This window comes from Cebus imitator, unplaced genomic scaffold (assembly GCF_001604975.1).
Source record: "Cebus imitator isolate Cc_AM_T3 unplaced genomic scaffold, Cebus_imitator-1.0 Scaffold425, whole genome shotgun sequence".
NCBI lineage: Eukaryota > Metazoa > Chordata > Mammalia > Primates > Cebidae > Cebus > Cebus imitator.
In genome coordinates this window covers 723,262-743,092 of record NW_016107740.1, presented here as the reverse complement: position 1 = coordinate 743,092, position 19,831 = coordinate 723,262, and the positions used below count along the sequence as shown (strand labels likewise).

General features: G+C 37.4%; 1 protein-coding gene across 7 annotated transcripts in view; it reads right to left on the bottom strand.

Moving 5' to 3' along the window:
- APBB2 (amyloid beta precursor protein binding family B member 2) overlaps positions 1-19,831 on the bottom strand; it is a 405,358-nt gene that overhangs the window by 281,621 nt on the left and 103,906 nt on the right. For all 7 annotated transcript variants that reach the window (XM_017509868.2, XM_037731837.1, XM_017509866.2 and 4 more), the window contains exon 3: positions 14,085-14,196. The gene's annotated coding sequence lies outside the window, so the exon portion shown is untranslated. The remainder of the gene's footprint in view (positions 1-14,084; positions 14,197-19,831) is intronic.

The following is a 19,831-nucleotide window of genomic DNA, read 5'->3' as shown; positions in this document are numbered from 1 at the left end:
CTTTCTCAACTCCTCCAAAAATCTAAGAAACACTTTCAAACTCCCGTCAGACAGCATTACCCTGATACCAAAGAAAAACAATTACACTATAAGAAAAGAAAACTACAGACTATTATTTCTTATGAAAATTGATGCAAAAATCCTTAACAAAAGACTACTAAACCAAATTCAAAAGCTTATTAAAAGAATTATATACCATGATCAAGTGGGACTTATCCCTGGAATGCAAGGATAATTCAACATATGAAAATTGATCAATGAAATGTACCACATTAACAGAACAAATAGGAAAAAACACAACATCATCTCATTTGATGCAGAAAGAGCATTTGACAAAATTCAGCAACTTTAATGATAAAAAACACTCAACAAAATAGGAATAGAAGGAAATTATCTCAACACGACAAAGGTCATATATGAAAAGCCCACAGCTAACAGCATACTCAATGGTAAATGACTGAAAGCATTTCCTGTAAGATCAAGAAGAAGCTAAGAATGTCCACTTTCACCACTTCTTATCAACATAGTACTAGAAGTCCTGGCCAGAGCAATCTGGCAAGAAAAAAAAAATCACCTAGATTGGAAAGAAAAAAGTAAAATTATCTTTGTTTGCAGATGATATAATCTCACGGGTAGAAAAATCTTAAAAATTCCACACACACACACACACAAAAAAAACTGTTAGAATAAGATAAAAGTCAAATAAATGGAAAAGGCTGGGTATGGTGGCATGTATCTATAGTCCTAGCTACTCAGGAGGACTACTTGAGTCCAGGAATTCAAGGCTACAGAGAACTATGATCACGTCACTGCATCCCAGTCTGTCTTCCAGACTGAGGCCCTTTCTCTAAAAATAAATAAATATTTAATAAATAAAAATGAATGGAAAGACAACCTGTGTTCATAGAACACTTAATATTGTTAAGTCATCAATACTACTTAAAGCAATGCAATTCCTACTAAAACCCCAGCCATGTTTTCTGTAGAAACAGAAATATCAGCATTTATTTTTTTAAATATATCTTAAAAATTACCAATAATGACCTGTATTTAATCTATAAAGTATATTCAACATCACAAATCAGAAGCTACTAAATCCACTCAGATTCAGTGGATCTAATTTTTCTTTCTCTTTTCTTTTGAGATGCAAGTCTTGCTCTGTCACCTGGAATGGAGTACAGTGGTACCATCTTGGCTTATTGCAATCTCTGCCTCCCAGGTTTAAGCAATCCTTCCACCTCAGCCTCCCATGTTGCTAGGATTACAAGCATGCACCACCATGCCTGGCTAATTTTTTGTTTTTTAGTAGAGATGGGGTATCAACATGTTGGCCAGGCTGGTCTTAAATCCCTGCTCTCAAGTGATCTACCTGCTTTAGCCTCCCAAAGTGCTGGGCTTACAGGTTTAAGCCACTGCACACAGCCAGGATCTAATATTTTTTTTTGTCTGGTTTTGTTTTATTTTTTGAGATGGAGTCTTGCTCTGTCAGGCTGGAATGCAGTGGTACAATCTCAGCTCACTGCAACCTCCACCTCCCAGGTTCAAGCAATTCTCCTGCCTCAGCCTCCCAAGTAGCTGGGACTACAAGCATGTGCCACCATGCCCAGCTAATTTTTGTATTTCATCATGTTGGCCAGAATGGTCTCAATCTCTTGACATTGTGATCCACCTGCCTCGGCCTCCCAAAGTACTGGGATTACAGGCATGAGCCATCATGCCTGGTGGATCCAATATTTTAAACAGAATGGTATCATCACTAGTATTCAGGCCTACAGTGAGACTTTTTACATAAGACAATCACAGGGGAGACTTACTGAGCTCATCATAATCATCAGAAAACAAGTCTGCCATTGAACTTCAAAAGCACACCAAGAGAGCAGTATAATGTCAAATAATGGGGGCAATAGCCTTTTTCAGCAATAGATGCATGGGCCTCCACAAAACAGCTGCAGTCACAAACCAAGGCAGTGTTAAGAATAGTAACTGTCATCATCAGATACAGACAAGTTGAATCTGTTCAAAACTTATGTGAGGTACTTTTAGGACTTATTATAGATTCATAGAATTCATGATGGACAAGGACCTTAAAAATCATGTTACATGTGAAAATCATTTAATGGGTAAAAAAATGAGGACTGTGGAAGAGGTACCTGATGTCTCCAAGGTCACATAAGGAGGTGGCACAACCATGACTATAACTCAGGTTTACTGTGTTCCTCTATCTTCTCTAATCAAACTCCTGAGCTAAAGGTCAAGAGTACTACCTTAGTCTGTTGGTGAAAAGGTCACCACAAAGTGGTTTCTCAAAGACTCCTGACCACATCAGTATATACCCACTATAGTTAAACAGCTCACCTCTGCCCTTGCAAAGGAACCTCCTAGGATTATATGGGGAGCTTACTAATACTAGTCTTTTTGACAGCTGTGGCTAATGCCAATCCCATCGCTGTAGAAAGAGGTTAGGATCTGCACTATGAGAAGTGGACTTCCCATTGTTAATTATCCTGGGAACAGACAGATCCCGAGATAAGAAATGGGAACTAGCAAGGAAAGATTTGGGAGAAGGAAGGAGGAAACCCTCCCTCTTCCAGGGCGGGCCTCATTCGCTTTGGCCTAGATTCTACACATCTAGCTGTGCTAACAGTCACTTCTGAAAGTAGGGACTGGATGGTCTAAACCAGAGAGGCAGCCTGGTGGAGGACCCAGTGAGAAATGGGTCTAGGCCTGCCATAACTAGCAGGTATTTGGGGTTTTTTAAAGTCATAAACTCAACTTCTATCTTCTCTAGGGAATTAAAGACATATTTCCAGATGAGAGATGAAATGGAAATTGGGAAAGCAGAGTCCCCAAAGAGCTATCACAGTGCTTGCAGCGATGCTTAGCAAGGTGTGCCAAGAAAATGGGAATCACTGAGATAGGAATCAAGTTATGATGTCCAGACTCACCTCACCATATGAAGATGGTTTCTATTCCTGATCATCTCAGAGACAGGGGCATTAATATTTATTTATCCAGGCAGGTAACAAAGCTGAGAGAAGGGGCATTAATTTAACTAAGCAATCGACTGGGTTTCCTTGGAAACCATCGTAGGTTAAACACAGATTTCTGGACACTTACAACCCAGGCTGATATCCAGTGGATGGCCATCCAGAACATCTACAGTCAATATCCTTCTGATTGGCCAGAAACTGCTCATTAACTCCAGGCTAAATATCCCTTACCCAAAATGCTTGGGAACAGAAGTGTTTTGAACTTCGCATTTTTTGGTGCGTCATATACTTATCAGTTAAGCATTATAAACCTACCAGTTTACCTAATCTTAAAATCTGAAATCCAAAACGCTCCAATAATGAACATTTCCTTTGAGGATCATGTTAGCACTCAAAAAGTGTTGGTTTTTTTTTTTGGGAAACTCAACCTGTTTTGAGTCTCACCCTTCCAACAATCACATATTTTTCCATCCTCAGTATTTGCTATTAACTCCTGAGCCTGGGAGAACACCAACCTTTGTGTTATACACTTCATGTTTATCCCAGATTCGGGAGTTAATAAAAATTATATTAATAAGCTAAGCAGCAGATATTAGTATTTCCATTTTATAGGCTAGAAAATTGAGGCTCAGAGGAAGAGCTCATTCACACATAGCCAGTGGAAGAGTCAGAGTGTAATTCAAAGGTGAACAGAATTTCCAGATTATATCATATCAATGCCTGTACTCTGTAAATCTACCTTCCTTTAAAAGATAATACTGCAGGGTATAAGTCACTATGGGACCTGAAGGCAAATGCATCACTATTTCATAAAATATTAATATGGAAAAGAATGATCATAGCATGTTTTGACCCAACACCCAAGTCACCTACTGCAATTATTGTCAAGTATTACCTTAACACCGAAAGCTTTTATTTTACATATACTTATATAACGAAACACTAGTTTGTTTCCTCAAATCCATGTATATGAACTATAATGCCTACTATTTAATCCTACTTATTAAGTAAAAAAAAATAACATACATTATATTAGTGCCCAAGGAGTCCCTATATGAATATCTCATTTGATTAAAACACCACCATTTTCATCAAAAGACACAATTTAACTGAAGATTTAAGGGAAAAATTTGAATCTAACAATTTTCCCTCCAGTCATTTCTTTAAACCTCTAAAATAATCTTTGTTCTAAGAATTTATGCTCTTTTACTTTCTACTTAGGAAATATATTAAAATATATCTGAATTAAATTACCACCACTATGGAAACACTGAAACTCTAAATCAAAACAAGCTATGATAAGATTTTCTCAAAGGATGCTAGATTCCCTAAACACTACCCATCATGACAACCTTTAAGTGTTCTTTCTCCTATGGCTATGCCAACAACTGGTTGTAATTAAAGTTCATTTTGTTGAAATCAATTAATTTCTCTTTACAGTACATCTGAGCCTTTTCAGTTACTCCTCATTTTTTTCTTCTACTTATAAGACAGCAGACACTAGTCTGATATGTAACTTTACTGATACTACATCCGCAATTAGTTCATCAAAGCAGTCTGAAGGTTGTAAAGATTTTTTACAAAGATAAAGAATGCTACAAAATTCCTTTATTAGTAGGGTAACTATTTAATTTATCAGCCAAACTAGGACATTTTTAATATTAAAAGGGGTCAATATAAAAAATTATGCCAGAACAGCAAGCATAGCTAGGATCATCCCAGCAAGTTAGCATGTGTCGTCACCCGACTTACTAAGGACCAAATACTGCATTTAAAAGCTGAAAGTCTCAAAAAATGAAATAAAGACCATGGTGGGGAGGAAGGCATAGAGGGCTCATATGTGAGCAGAAAGTCAGAAGGGTCAGAAGGTCAAAGGAAGATTACAGTCTCTCTCAAGCACCAAAACCCAATGTCATTTCCAGATTACCTAGACACTGCTCCTCCTCTCCTGGTTACTGAAACAGTTTGTATGTGTGAATTAAGTGTGTCATATGCCACGTGATCCCCTTGCTTATTTGTTGGTAAATAAGCAAGTTCCTCACACTCTCCCTAGATACCATCTGAAAACACTTCATAAAAGCTCTCCCAACCAAGACACTGTGGCCTTTTAGGGGGGCAACATATCATATACTCTTTCTTGCTTCTCTACTTCTTCCTTGAAGCTGGTGAGGGATCGTGCCTTTCCCATCGTTGAATCACCAACACCTTGCAGTTACACAGAACAACACAGGCACTCCATAAATATCTGCTGAGTAAATGAATAAATGAGGGGCTCATGATTTCTTTCTTCTACAACTCTGTAATTATATATTAACTACTTTTTTCTTAATCTCAACTCCTCAAGATCTTTGCTTCATTGATTATATCCTCTTAAAAGGCAGCCCCTATATAGTAACAGCTTTAAGGTCAGCCAAAAAATCCGAGCAAAAATACCCAGCACTTTAACAGCAACGTAACCTTGAGCAAGTTTTCTAATCACTCTCTGTGCCTTATTTTTCTTATCTATAAAATAGACATGTTTTGCAAGGTTTTGTGGTATTTGTGAGATCTGAACACAAGCCAGGCAGAAATCCAATAAATGTTGAATAAAAGAATAAATTGCCATTCTCTTCTGTGGTCCAGATCAAAATGCGGCCATCAAAATTGAATTTGCCAAAGCTGATCTTCATTCAAACAACAGATATTCACCAAGGGCTATAAGGCACAAGTAGAGTCTGTCTGCTGTTAAACATCAAAGGAAGAGTTTAACATCTGCTTTTAAATGCAGGAAAACAACAATTAGTTCACAAGTAAAAGGGAAAGGTGTACAATCCGATCTTATTTGCTTTACCAAAGTATCCAAGTATTAAGAGATTACCAGCTTATAGCAGACTGAAGCTTTCTTGCAGGGATCGCATAGTGGGTGGAGGCAAACCTGGAAATGGGTTTTTAAACTCGGCATTGCTAGTTCCTGCTTTTCACTGTCAAGAATGCAGAAGCCACGTTTGCCCTTAGTTTAAAGTGCAAAACTAAGCAGCTACAGACGACAAGAATAAGATTTGGTCTGAACAGAGTTTTCATTCAACTGTGCTTGCTCTTCCAGCAATCTAAGATGTAAAGCTTCAAAAGAGAAAAATATCATCAGCCTGTGTGCAATTTTAAATTCATGAAAGAAAATACAAAACTCTGCTGCAGGCATTACATTTGTTTTTGCTGTACAACAATGTTCTAAGAGACCCATTCTGCTGCTGTTTCACCCTCTCCTTCAGGCCATGGAGAGGCCAATGGGAATAAAGAGCTCCCTTGTGTTTTACTTCCAGAACACCTCAGCTTACTGTGCACTGAGGCTACAAGAGCTATTTAGAGGCCCTTACCTTCCTCTTTTCCAGTAACATCAGCAGAAACAAGCTATAAAACTTTCCCTAAGGTTTGGTTTCCTTTCTCACAGCTCACTTGTGCTGCTCTCCTGGAAGGTGAAAGAAACCCGAGTTTTTCAAAGCCGAGATGAAATGCTGACCTCAAATAATATTTTCCATTTTCTTAAAAGCCATCAGTTCCTACTTTTCTCAGGCACACAAAGCAAGAAGCAAAGCCTAAACTACCTCCTTAGGGCTTATGAGAGTAGATGCAGACAGTAGTTACAAGGGCACGTGAACTCTGGTTTAAAAACAGCAAAGCGTCATCCTGCGATAAACATAGGCTATAATGTTGAAGTGCTAAATTCTGTCCTACAAGCTCACAATTTTGGCTTCCTTTTAAGAGTATCTGAGCAAAAAGTGGCTTCCAAGTAGATAAAGTTTTTTTCTTCCTAAGTTCCTAAGGAACCAGGTACATGAACCTATGATCACAACCTGTTTTCTTACCCATTCTCATTTCCCAGACCTTTTCTTGCCAAGGGTTAAAAAGTTCATAAGCAGAAGAGGTGAAATCCAAACCTACACAGTCTGACTCCAGGGCATCTGATCATTACTTGCCCTTAACTGTCACTTTGTTGTCCACAACAGCAGGCACTAAACAAGAGTGACTGTCAGCTATAAGTACATGAGATAATGCATGTTAATTCACTTAATTTGGCCATGCCGCAATGTATGCATATTTCAAAACATCATGTTGTATACTATAAATGTATATAATTTTTACTTGTCTATAAAAATGATAATAATAAGGAAAAAACAAATGACCATTGGCACAGGAGCTCCTCATGAGTTTACAAACTGTAGGAAGTGGAAAAGTTCCTTTTTAAAGTTTCCTTTCTTGTTAACGAATAAGTGTACTAATAACTTTGTTAAGCCCTATCCTGTGTAGCTGTTAAACATGCCATGCTTACAGGCATGTAGTACATTCTATGTCCTTGTACTTTAACCAAGGTATCTGTGTTGTATGTGCTCACAGGCATGTCCCAGCTCTCCACTGCTTTTACCTGTTTAGAAAAGTTTTAAGTTGTTAGCCAATTGGGTTTTAGTTTAGATTGTGAGGTCTGGCTCCAGCCAATGGAGATCAGACACAGCAGTAAGGACGACCCCAAATGTATAAAGGATAAATTTGTGTGTTTTCCTTTGTTCATTGTACTCTTGTGGCACAATGGCTAGTGAGACACCCTTCCTGCAGTCCAGGAAGTAAAAATTACGTTGCTGAAAGATCCTTTGTCTCAGTACTGCTTTTTCTTTGCAGCACTGAGCAACTATTCCAATACAAACTGAGGTCCTTACTAATATGAATGACAGTAGAATATTTTTTATAAACTCAAAAATATCATTTAAGACATTGAAATTTGATACCTGCCACAGCAATGAAGCAGGAAGCTTAGCTTTGTGGCCTCCAAAAAGGACATCCAACAAGGACTCTTTAGCCTTGGCTTCAGTTTTTCAGTCCTTGACAGCAAGTCACAATTTATTTTTCAGATAAAATGGCAATCAGAAATTTCTTGAAACTTTAACCATCAGTCCAAATATCAAACTAACATCCAACGAGCCCTTTTTAAGTTCTACTGGACTATAACTGCAACTAAAACTTTACCTATAGAATGAAAAATTACTTAATTTTAGAAGACAAAAGGAATCTTAGAGATTATTAATTCTATCAACCACTTTTTTTTTTTAAATAAGAAGAAGTCTTCCTTTGTCACCCAGGCTGGAGTGGTGCAATCCCGGCTCACCGCAACTTCCGCTTCCCAGGTTCAAGTGATTTTCGTGCTTCAGCATCCCAAGTAGCTAGGATTATAGGCACATGCTACCACACCCAGCTAATTTTGTATTTTTAGTAGAGATGGGTTTCGCTATGCTTGCCAGATGGGATTTGAACTCCTGACTTCAACTGATCCACCTGCCTTGGCCTCCCAAAGTACTGGGATTATAGGCATGAGCCACCGCGCCTGGCCTCTGTCAACCACATTTTACTGAGTCTTATATTGTATTCATCAAGGTGCTATGAAAGACAAAAAAAATGAATAAGACCTGACCTCAGCCCTCAGGATCTTACAGTACAGCAAATTAAATGAAATGTTACACAAGTATGACTCAATTCAAGCTAAAAACAATGTAAGATATTAGGATATGCTACCAGGGAGATGCTAGGAGGCTATTAAAGGAGTGAAACAGAAAAGATCACTTATAAATATGGCAAAATGGTTAAGAGCATAAACATGACAGTCACAGCTGTGGGTTCAAGTACTGACAATGTTACTCCTTGGCTGTGTGACATTAGACAAGCTATTTTACCTGCTAGGGGCTTAGTTTCAAAATCTTGAAAATGGGGTACTGACATCTACTGCTGAAAGCAGATATAAGATCAAATAAAATAAAACAGGTGCACACTCTTGGGGCTAAGCAATGGCTAGCAGCAGCCTCCAGTACCAGATCTATCATTTCTCCATCTCTCATATTTCGCCCCTTCTCTTAACTGGTCTGTTCAGGGCTCTGTCAGAACCTATTATTAACTCTCCTTTAAAGATGAGGAAATAGTCTTTCAGAGGATAGAGAACATACCCAATGACATACAGCCAACAACCTAGTGCGCCACCTCCAGACTCTTAAGCCCTAGGGTACACTGTTTCATCTTCACTTATCTAATCCTACCTATTATTTTTCAACAAATTAAAAGCAAGTAAATCATCCCATTGTGCAAATTACAAAAGGTGCTCTCTCTGGGCAGGCCCAGTCCCATTAGTGCACAGCTTCATGAGGAGTGTGCTGGGTGGCTCTAAGTCCTTCCATCTGCTGCTTACACCTATACTTCTGCAGTGAACAATCTGCCCGACCTCTCATGGTGGCCCTGGGTCTCCAACCTTCAGTTCTCTCTTTTCCAGACTATATTCCACACTACGGCCCAAGTTATCTTTATAGAACTCCCATCTAATTACTTTTCCTTTTAAAACTCTGGATGGCTATTTATTGTTTCGAAACTCCAAGTCTCTAGCATGGCACACATGTGACCTTCCTCATTCTGGCACGCTTTTTAATCTTAGAGTCCACTATGTACTCCATGCCCCAATACCCTAGTCACAGTGGAGTTCTTGCCACTCTCTGGATATGCCACGAGCTCCCATTCCTCCATGCCTTGGCATATGCTTTTTCTACAGCCCCATGAGTCTCCCCACTTTCTGTCTTCTCACTCAGCCCTCAAGTCATACTTCAGTACCAGCTCTTCAATGCAGTGAACACACTTCCTGATTTCTCAGCTGAAATGACTGCTGAGAAATTGTTCCTCTGCATACCTACAGCATTCTTGAATCGGCTTTACCCACCAGCTCATGGGAGCCAGGAAGACATTGCAGGGCTTTGAAGTTAGATGGATCATAATTGGAAGCCTGGCTCAAACATGTTCTAACTGTATGAATGTAGCAAGTTACTTTTCCTGAGTTTCAATAACACCCATCCCTAGAAGTCCTGTGGACATCAAGAGCTTAATATCAAGTGCTTAATGCTATGGCCTCCAAACTTACTGGGACAACAGAGTCACTCTAAGGGCAGAATACCAAGAAATCTTGATATATTTAATTGTATCACATGAACTATTATTCTACTAGAAAAAAAATGACACTATATGCATACAGACTTCCAAATATAAAACGCGTGTGTACACACAGACATTCATGTCTTTAAAACCACTCTATATTTACCAATTAAATGTTTGTAATTATTTTAACTTTCCTTTTTCCATTTGCTAATTTAACTTAAAAAGTAGCAGGCAGGTACCAAAATTGTAAGATAAATTGGGAGAAAAGACCCTTAAAAATTAGAAAATTATATTCCTAACTTATTTTGAAAGGTAATGGTCAATAAATATCATTACTGAATTTTAGTCATTGAACATCTCATCTAAGAATATAGTAACCATTCCACTGCTTTTCACATGGTACATGCTACACAAATGTTATTTAAATCTGATTTTGAAACTCAAATTAAGTTCCCTGAAAGATGTAACTCATTCATCTTTGAATAATGAGCTCCTAGCACAGTGTCTGGCAAATGTTAGCTCAACAAATTAAATAAAAATTAAGAAAGCACACAAAGGTTTACAAAACATTTTGCATCTCCAATTAACCTGGACTGCAATTTGCTCCATAAATAAATTATATTCCAAAATCTATCAGTGTTCCTTCTGTACCCATCATTTTATATGAGCTATTTGGAGTTTCTTTGGAGAAAGAAATAATGTAGGTAAAAATCCTCTCTTGGGCACAGAAATACTGATTAAGACAGCTTGGTGAGAGGGATATGTCACCTGCACTCTTGTATAATTTAACAAAAGAACCAAAGAAGACACAAAGCTTTATACACAGCACCTGTCAGCCAGTGACACTTACCGTTTTGAACACATATTCAGACCCATGAGGCTCCTATTCAGAATATGTCTTGTCACAGTACACACTGTAAAGATTCTAGACAGGGAATCCTTTTCCGTTCTCTGTTCTCATATGAAAAACCTACACCACATATTACACATATTTACACTCTTTTCTAACTGAAAGCCAAGATAGCCTAAAATTAAACAAAAGGCTAAGATCCAATTGTTTCCCTTTCACTAAAAATGATGCTGTAGGTAAATACTTATTAGCATGGATACACATTATTTATTGTTAAGTGAAAAAAGTAAATTACCAAACAACTTGCTGCATACTCATTTAGCGTTAATATAAAACCAAATAGATAGGTATTAAGTAGGATAATAAAATAGAAAATTTTCACTTCCTTTAAAACAATCCATGGCTAATTTTTTGAAGGTATGTTTATATTTTATCACTGTTACAGACTCAAGTTTCCAAAAATCTACCTCAAATAATAAATTTTCTGAATTGCTTGAAATGCTTGAAACAAGGAAGACTTTGAAGACACATGCAATTAAGAAAAAAGGAAAGTAAAGGACAAACAAGTTAAAAAGAAGTGTGAAGGCTGTCTTGGGTTCGGAATTTTCTCTAAAATTGTGTGTTTCTCTAAAACTGGGTGTTTGCCTTTCCAAAAAGAAACCACCAAGACACCAAGTATCCCTTACAGTTTTCAAAGTGCTGTCAGAAACACTTTCTAATGACTTTAATGAATATCAGAAAAGACAGCTTCCCCTCCCTTCCCATTCCCTCTCATTAATTTCCATATAACTAGTTCTTCAAAATCAGATTGATGTGCAGTACACTTCTGCATTATAATGTTCTCTCTCTTTTTTTTTAACCTTAAGGTACATAATAAACATCCTTCTGTGTATATAAATACTTATAACATCAACAACATTTTTACTAATTTTATTTTAGAGTCAGGATCTCACTCTTTCGGTCAGGCTATAGTGCTATGGCGCGATCATAGCTCACTGCCACCTCAAACTCCTGCGCTCAAGCGATCCTCCCATCTCAGCCTCTGGATTAGCTGGGACTACAGACACTCACCACTACGCCCAGCTAATTTTTTATTTTTTTTAAAGACAGGATCTCTTTTGTTGTCCAGGCTGGTCTTGAACTCTTGGGCAAGGAATCGTCCCACCTCTGCCTCCCAAAACATTGGGATTACAGGCGTGAGCCATGGTGTCTAGTCTTAACACCAATTTTAGTACACAGAGATCTTTTTGTCACAGTCCCTGTAGTAACACAGGGCTGTCTTTAGCTTACTATAAACACACAAGTCCCACAGATGCCTTCCCTCTACAAAATGGAAACACAACTTTTACAACAATGCCACAATGTATACCAAAAGGGAATATTTTAGTATAATGTAAAGAAAATATTGCACTAGAGACTATGCGCAATTTTAAAGAAATGCTAAGTTATTTGAAAGGCAGCTTAAGTAGCTTACTTTCTGAACCTAGGTTATATTTCCAATCTAAACACACTGCAAATATCTAGACCCTGAAGCCCAAAGAATCAATTGTTTGACCTTTTTGTTCTATTTCTGTAGACAGATTGGTGGCCTCCAACATAATCCTTTTTCAAATATCTTCCAAAATGGAATAACAACCACAACACAAAAGCTTTCTTTTAAGATTAACATGTGATTATAAGACAACAAAATTCAACTTATAAATTTCTATTTTTAAAAAATTCCACTGACAATAATATTTCACCATAACAAAAAAAAATTGGGGGTGAGATTTTCAAAGTCCTTACTTTCAATTAATTCATATTTTATCAGAGACTTGACAGGTCTCAGAAATCATATACATGTGTATGTGCAGTGTATACACGTGTGTGTTGCACATACACATATATGTATTTTTTTCAGTACAAATATTTAACTTCAAATGAGCTTCAAAACTGAAGAAAAATAATACCCAATTTAATAATAAAGTTATAGTAAATACAATAACAATGGAGCTATAAAATCCAATCTTACTATTTAATGCTTTCATAGAACTAGAGCAAAGTTCTGTTCTGTCTTGTTTTATTTAAAACATGTTTCAACTAGCTTATTTGTACTGCCAGAAATAGAGGGAGCTATAAGACACAAAGCATAGAATGTTTAGAAGCTATCTAGTAATTTAATGGAAAAACAGTTCCTATTGTCAATAATGTTTCTGGAGAATGCTAGAAAGGATATTTGTGTGTGTGTGTATGTGCATGCACATAGATATTTTATTTTGCATATATTCTTATGGGCATTTGGTCATTCATAATTCCAAGTAGTAGCCATTAAAAAAATAGATTGACTGGCCGGGCGCGGTGGCTCACGCCTGTAATCCCAGCACTTTGGGAGGCGGAGGCAGGTGGATCACCAGGTCAAGAGATCAAGACCATCCTGGTCAAAATGGTGAAACCCCGTCTCTACTAAAAATACAAAACATTAGCTGGGCATGGTGGCGCGTGCCTGTAATCCCAGCTACTCAGGAGGCTGAGGCAGGAGAATTGCCTGAACCCAGGAGGCGGAGGTTGCGGTGAGCCGAGATTGCGCCATTGCACTCCAGCCTGGGTAACAAGAGCAAAACTCCGTCTCAAAAAAAAAAAAAAAAAATTGATTGACTTTATATAACTGTAAGGTCCATTTTACCTTTTCAAAAAGATAAGGAAACAAAACTGAACTTTCCAGTTCCAAGCAATTTCTTCTAAAAGACAGCAAAAACATTCAGCAAGTGTCTCAATAAGAATATCTTAAAAGTGCCCTCAAAAAAAATTCTCAAATAAAACTGAGAGGTGCATCAATTCTTCCAAGACAAAGCTACATGAGGAATTTATTGGACAAGCAATTCCACATTTTGCTTTCCTTTCCAGACGAGAAAAGAATCAAATCAATTTCATCCTTATTCTAAAAATTCAGAACCAAAAATCCTATCCAAAATATCTAAAAGTCTAAAACACATGAAGCTCAGACAACTGGACTCACTTTTCTGTCACATACTACATTGCCTTGTATTTAATGTTTAATCACCTGAAAATCTGATAAAAGTTTTATCACAACCTTAAGGACTCAGTTTATGAAACTCAAAAGAAATGTAGAACAATGTAAAACACCATCCTAATGTCTTGCAAGGCTTTTTTAAACAGGTTTCTTGAGTCCGCTTCCAATGTTACAAATCCATGAAAACATATAAAATTTATTGAGCCAGGAATGAAAGAAAGTAGAAAAGCCACAGACCTATTGTTAACTTTCTGAGAGCACTAAAACAGAATACATTAAAAGCAAGTTTATAATTACTTACTTTTCTCAGGTCTTTGGTACAAAGCTCAGAAAGCAAGCTCCCTTTTTTCTCCACAAAGTCTGTTAATTAATAGCAATCATCCAAGAAAGTCAGGCAGCCAAAAGAGATTGATCTAGAAATTGTGTAAAGATAAAAATTTTAAATTCACAGTCAGATCAGAAATGAAAAATCAAAAAACCCTACTGCAATTCGGAGTATCTCTGCATCAATAAAGATGTCATTGGGATCCTTAAATGATGAGATACGTCAGCTATCTTTCTTTCATAATATACTAACAAGGCTTTCTAAATCTAGATGGCAGTTCGATCTGTCGCCTTATCAAAGTTTCAAAAGCAGGAACTAGCCAGGCTTCTTGGCAACCACTCCCGTTAAAAATGTCTTTCTCGGGGAGTCATAAAAAGGAACTGAGAGAGAATCTGGACTTCTAATTATATTGTGACTTGGGAAGGAAGGTCTTCCGAAATCACACTTGCCAGCTCCCACTTCCAAACATGAGCTCATCTTATAAACACAGAAATAGTTGTAAATAGAAGTGAATCACAACTTAAGGAAAATTATCATCAACAACTTTTAAATACTCTTCAAAGGTATTAAGTACACCTTACTTCTGCAGGTGAGAATGGGAAGAGAGAGCTGTGTTCGTTTTTTCCTAATAAGACAGAAAATCTGAAAATTCTGCATGATTGCTAACCTGACTTAAAACGTTACTTCCCCAAGAATCGTGCAAATGGATTCCAAGACAATAAAATCATTAATAAGATAAAACAGTTTAAGTAGGCAGAAGAGATGCCATATGCAACCTATAACCTAAAGTCTGCATACACCTCGGACTCTCTTATTACAGGACTTATACTAGATGTAATTCTAAGAAGCATGATACACTCATTTACAAGCCCCAAGAGATTGAGAAATCAGTCAATTAGAAAGAGGGCACCGTTACGGCAAGTAGTAGTAACTAAAAATCAGACAGAACCCTACAAACACCATACATATCATTTATTATTATTGTCATTGTTACTTTATTGCCAACATTTATATAATGTTGACTCTTACGCCAGGTTCTTCTCTGTGTCTTACATGTGTTAACTTTACTTCAGATAGGGACAGGCAGAGTTTCACATTTCACTTATCCCCTAGGTATCACTGTATTACCATACAGCATACTCAGTTCTGCTATAATGCTTGTGTTTGTTTCAAGAGAAAAATTGAGTGTAACTCAAATTTCATGTTTCTTTACGCATGATTTCACTGCAAGAAACACTAGGTTATCGCAGAAGGCTGTACTCGGGCCAAACTCAGCTGCATACGATTACACAGAATGAACATAGCTCATGCCTCAAACATCTAAAAGCAACCTCAGTTTCCACCAGACATCAATCCATATCTGGTGTCCTGACTCCATCTGATTTCAGGTAACCCCTCTGCTACCATTTCACAATAACTCATAAGTGGCAACTCTTCTAAAGCACCAGTTCACAAGCAAATGTCAGGACATTTTCGAAGTGAAGTACCATATTTATTGCACTATTTATGTATTTCACTGTTTAATATGTGGAAAAAAATTGTGCAACAGTATTTATTCAGTTCCCATTCCTTTTTAATGTGTCACTGATAGTTTTTCAAGTATTGTGTCCCCAGCTGCATCCCTCTCCTAAGCACTGTGAGTTTTACTGTAGGATTATGCATAACGTGGTTTTTAGGAGCATATATATCATGTTATCAGAATTGACTGTATAATAACTAGTGTTTGTAAAAGATGCTTCCTATTTATCCAGAAGGAGTGAAATTGTGATTTTCATATTTTGCCATTATGTTTAAGAGGACAGCAATATATTGTAATGCAATTTTGGAAAGATTTTCTTTCACAGTGCTTACAATTACCAAATACGGACACTTAAGGGAGGGTCAGCTTCAGTTATGTGATCAATTTATTTAGGAAAAGTTCCCTAATGGTGTTAAAGGAGGTTTTATAGCACAATTTTGGACAGATCAATATTAGAATGTTATAAAGATAGATTCTTGCAGACATGACAGTTTAACTGTAATTTTTGGAAAGGACAAACTGAATGGAGTTACTTTCCATTCTTAAAAAATGATAAATTGAAAAGACTCTAAATTTTCTTTTAAAAAGTTCAAGATAGGCATAAAGATATATATAAGGATGTTTTCTACTATAAGTAATACTATTATAAATAATTTTTAAAACACAATACCTAACAATGGATAGTTTTTAAAAATCTGTAGAATATTTAATGAAAGGACAAAATGCTCTTAAGCAGTACTAACTGAGAAAGTAGACTATAATGTAATATACTCATTATTATCCCAGGTTGGTTTATAAGTATCTATATCTAGAAAAAAAGACCAGAAAGAAAAAAAATGCCAACATTTGAAAAGCTGCTAATTATAAATCGTAGAATTACAACAGAGTAATTTTTACTTTCTTTATATTTTGCATTTAGTGGGAACATCCTCTTTTTACCCCCACTTTAACTTCACATGTGAATCCAGCCAATAGAATGAAGGCTAGCCCAAGAACGAAGAACATCAGGAGCTTCCTCGTCAATCACAGGAAGCTCCTGATTAATAGGTCCAGCCATGTGGCTGAACCTTTGAAGCGTTTTCTATCTTATAATTCAAGGACAAATACAGTCCGTCCCAATAGGGATGTTTAAGGTTTATAAACCTGTTACAGAGGCCAAAATATAATTTGCTGTTACAGGCTAATACAGTCATGGATTTAGTAAAATCCAGTTGGAAGATTCTTAATTATATAATTGTATCAAAGCTGCCCTAATATCTGAAAGAAATTTCATTCTGAATAAAGAAATTGTACTCTGGATAAAGTTCCTTTCAAACAAGATCAAGATTAAACAAATACAAAGAGGGATGGATTTGGGCATGGGGATGAACTTCCAGTCTGAGGAGTTTTAAATAGAAAGTAAGAAAAGAGACACTGATCTTTATAACCTCCAAAAGAACATGGCTATATTAAAACTTTTCCAACAACAAAACTTGACTTTAAAAACTTGCCAAAAACGGTGACTATTTTAATCATGAGTGTGCTTAGTTTAATCCCACACTCTGACATGGCAATAAGAACCGAAGGTTGAGGATGTACAGGGATCGAGGGCCAATTTGGGACAAGTTGGTCACCACACATGAGTTCACTACACTTGGCTAGCAGTACATTTATTTTATTTTTAATCTATTTATTTATTATTTTTTTCCAACTATTATTTTAGTTTTGAGGGCACATATGCAGGTCTGTTACATGGGTAAATTGCATGTTGCGGGGGTTTGGTATGCAGATTATTTTGTACCCAGGTAATGAGCATAGTACCCAATAGGTAGTGTTGCAATCCTCACCCTCCTCCCACCCTTAACTTTCCCACTCTCCACCCTCAAGTAGGCCCCACTGTCTTTGCATCCATATACACTCCATGTTTAGCTCCCACTTATATGTGAGAATGTGCGCGTTTGGTTTTCTGTTTCTGCACTAATTCTCCTAGGATAATGGCCTCTGGCTCCATCAATGTTGCTGCAAAGGCCATGATTTAGTTCTTTTTTATGGCTGCATAGTATTCTAGTGTGTCTATGTACCACATTTTCTTTCTCCAATCCACTGTCAAGGGGCACCTGAGTCGATTCCACGTCTTTGCTATTGTGAATAGTGCACTAACAGCAGTTTAGCTTTTCTGGCATACCTGCACAACCAGTAACTATTTGGTATAGGGAAGTTACTTTAATAGGACTCCCATTCTCAAGAATGTGCTGAGGATTGAAAGTCAGTGGTTGTATGTGTAGGGAGTGGGTGAGTTTTGTTTCATAAAATTATAAAGCAGTTAACATTCAGCATACATAGCTGAATAATAACCATATCCCTGATATACAATGCATAGTCTATTTTTGTTTTGTTTTGTTTTGTTTTTTACTTCCAAAAATGCTGACAAAGATGAAAAACAAAAACAAACCCTTATGTTTCAAATGTGCTTTTGTATTTTTTAGCATTTTCATATAGGTTCTCTACCAAATTACTAACTTCATGTTTTTTTTCATTTTAGCAAATAGAAAAGGCAAAAATAAACATTTTAATTATGCTTTGATATATATAAACATCATGGAAGAAATACTGAGCTCCAGAAAAATCAGTCAGTTTAAGGTCTAGAGCCTCCTCAGAGACTCTATCATTATATCAAATGCACGATGATTGTTTTGGAAATTTTGGGATTCCTGGCTTTTGTGTCTCACAAGTTGCTGCCTAAATTAGCGCTATGCATGTGCACCTTTAATAATTAACCAAATATAATCAATAAGTAAATTCAGAGACTGTATACAATTATGAATATTCAAAATAAAAACTACGAATCTTAATTTTTCGAAGACATGCTGAAATATACTGAAATATACATCCACATACACATACCTTACACTGACCCTGAAAATACAGAGCAGTTAGGAGCTCTTGGTATGGAAGCTATATATCTTAAATTGCTTTAAGAATTAGCATAAGTATAGCTTAGGGGAATAAATCATCTTACTATTAAAGGATATAAAAAAGGGCAACCAGTTTTCAGAGTCTACCTAGAAAACATACAGAAAATATTTTCTCAGGCTCTAAGTCACTTCTGGGGTAGAATTCCAATGTTATCTAAGTTAGTCTTTGGCACTATCTCATTTCCCTTTGTGCATTCCTCTTCAACCTCTAGTCCAAAGCCCAAAGACCTACACTTTGGATGGCCTTCTCCCTTCATTGGTGAACATCCAAACATCTAAAACTCTTTTGTTTTTTTCACTTCAAGGCGGGGTTTCGCTCTTAGTGCCCAGGTTGGAGTGCATTGGCGTGATCTCGGCTCACTGCAACCTCTGCCTTCTGGGTTCAAGCAATTCTTCCGCTTCAGCCTCCTGAGTAGTGCCCACCAACACACCCAGCTGATTTTTTGTATTTTTAGTAGAGACGCTGTTTCATCATGTTGGCCAGGCTGGTCTCAAACTCCTGACCTCAGGTGATCCACCCACCTTGGCCTCCCACATCTAAAACTCTTAATGCCACCATGTGAATGATCTTGAGAAGTGGGAGGGGGAACTTAAATAATTAATGACTTTTAACTTTTTCTGGATTAGGTAAATTTTTTTTCCCCGAGATGGAGTCTTGCTCTGTCACCCAGGCTGGAGTGCAATGGTGTGCTCTTGGCTCACCACAACCTGTCTCCTGGGTTCAAGCACTTATCCTGCCTCAGCCTCCCAGGTAGCTGGGATTACAGGTGGGCGCCACCACACCTGGCTAATTTTTGTATTTTTAAGTAGAGACGGGGTTTCACCATGTTGGTCAGGCTGGTCTCGAACCCCTGACCTCGTGATCCGCTGGCCTCAGCCTCCCAAAGCGCTGGGATTACAGGCATGAGCCACTGTACCTGGCTAGATTAGGTACAGTTTAAAGAAAATCCTAAGTACCCAGATCTTGGTTTCTAAATACTTTTGCTAACTGGAGAAATAGTTGAGTCTGGGCAAAGAAAGTACAAGATAAGTCTAGAACATCTTACTGTGCCAAAAAGCAAGGGAATGATCAAATGCTAATGCAGACATGACAAAAGGACATAGGAGGAAATGCTTTGAAGGGGCTCCTGCTAGCCAAACATGGGGCAGTTTGAATAACAAAAAAGAATGATGTTGGCTGGGCACGGTAGCTCATGCCTATCAACCCAGCACTTTGGGAGGCCAACACAGGGGGATCACTTGAAGTCAGG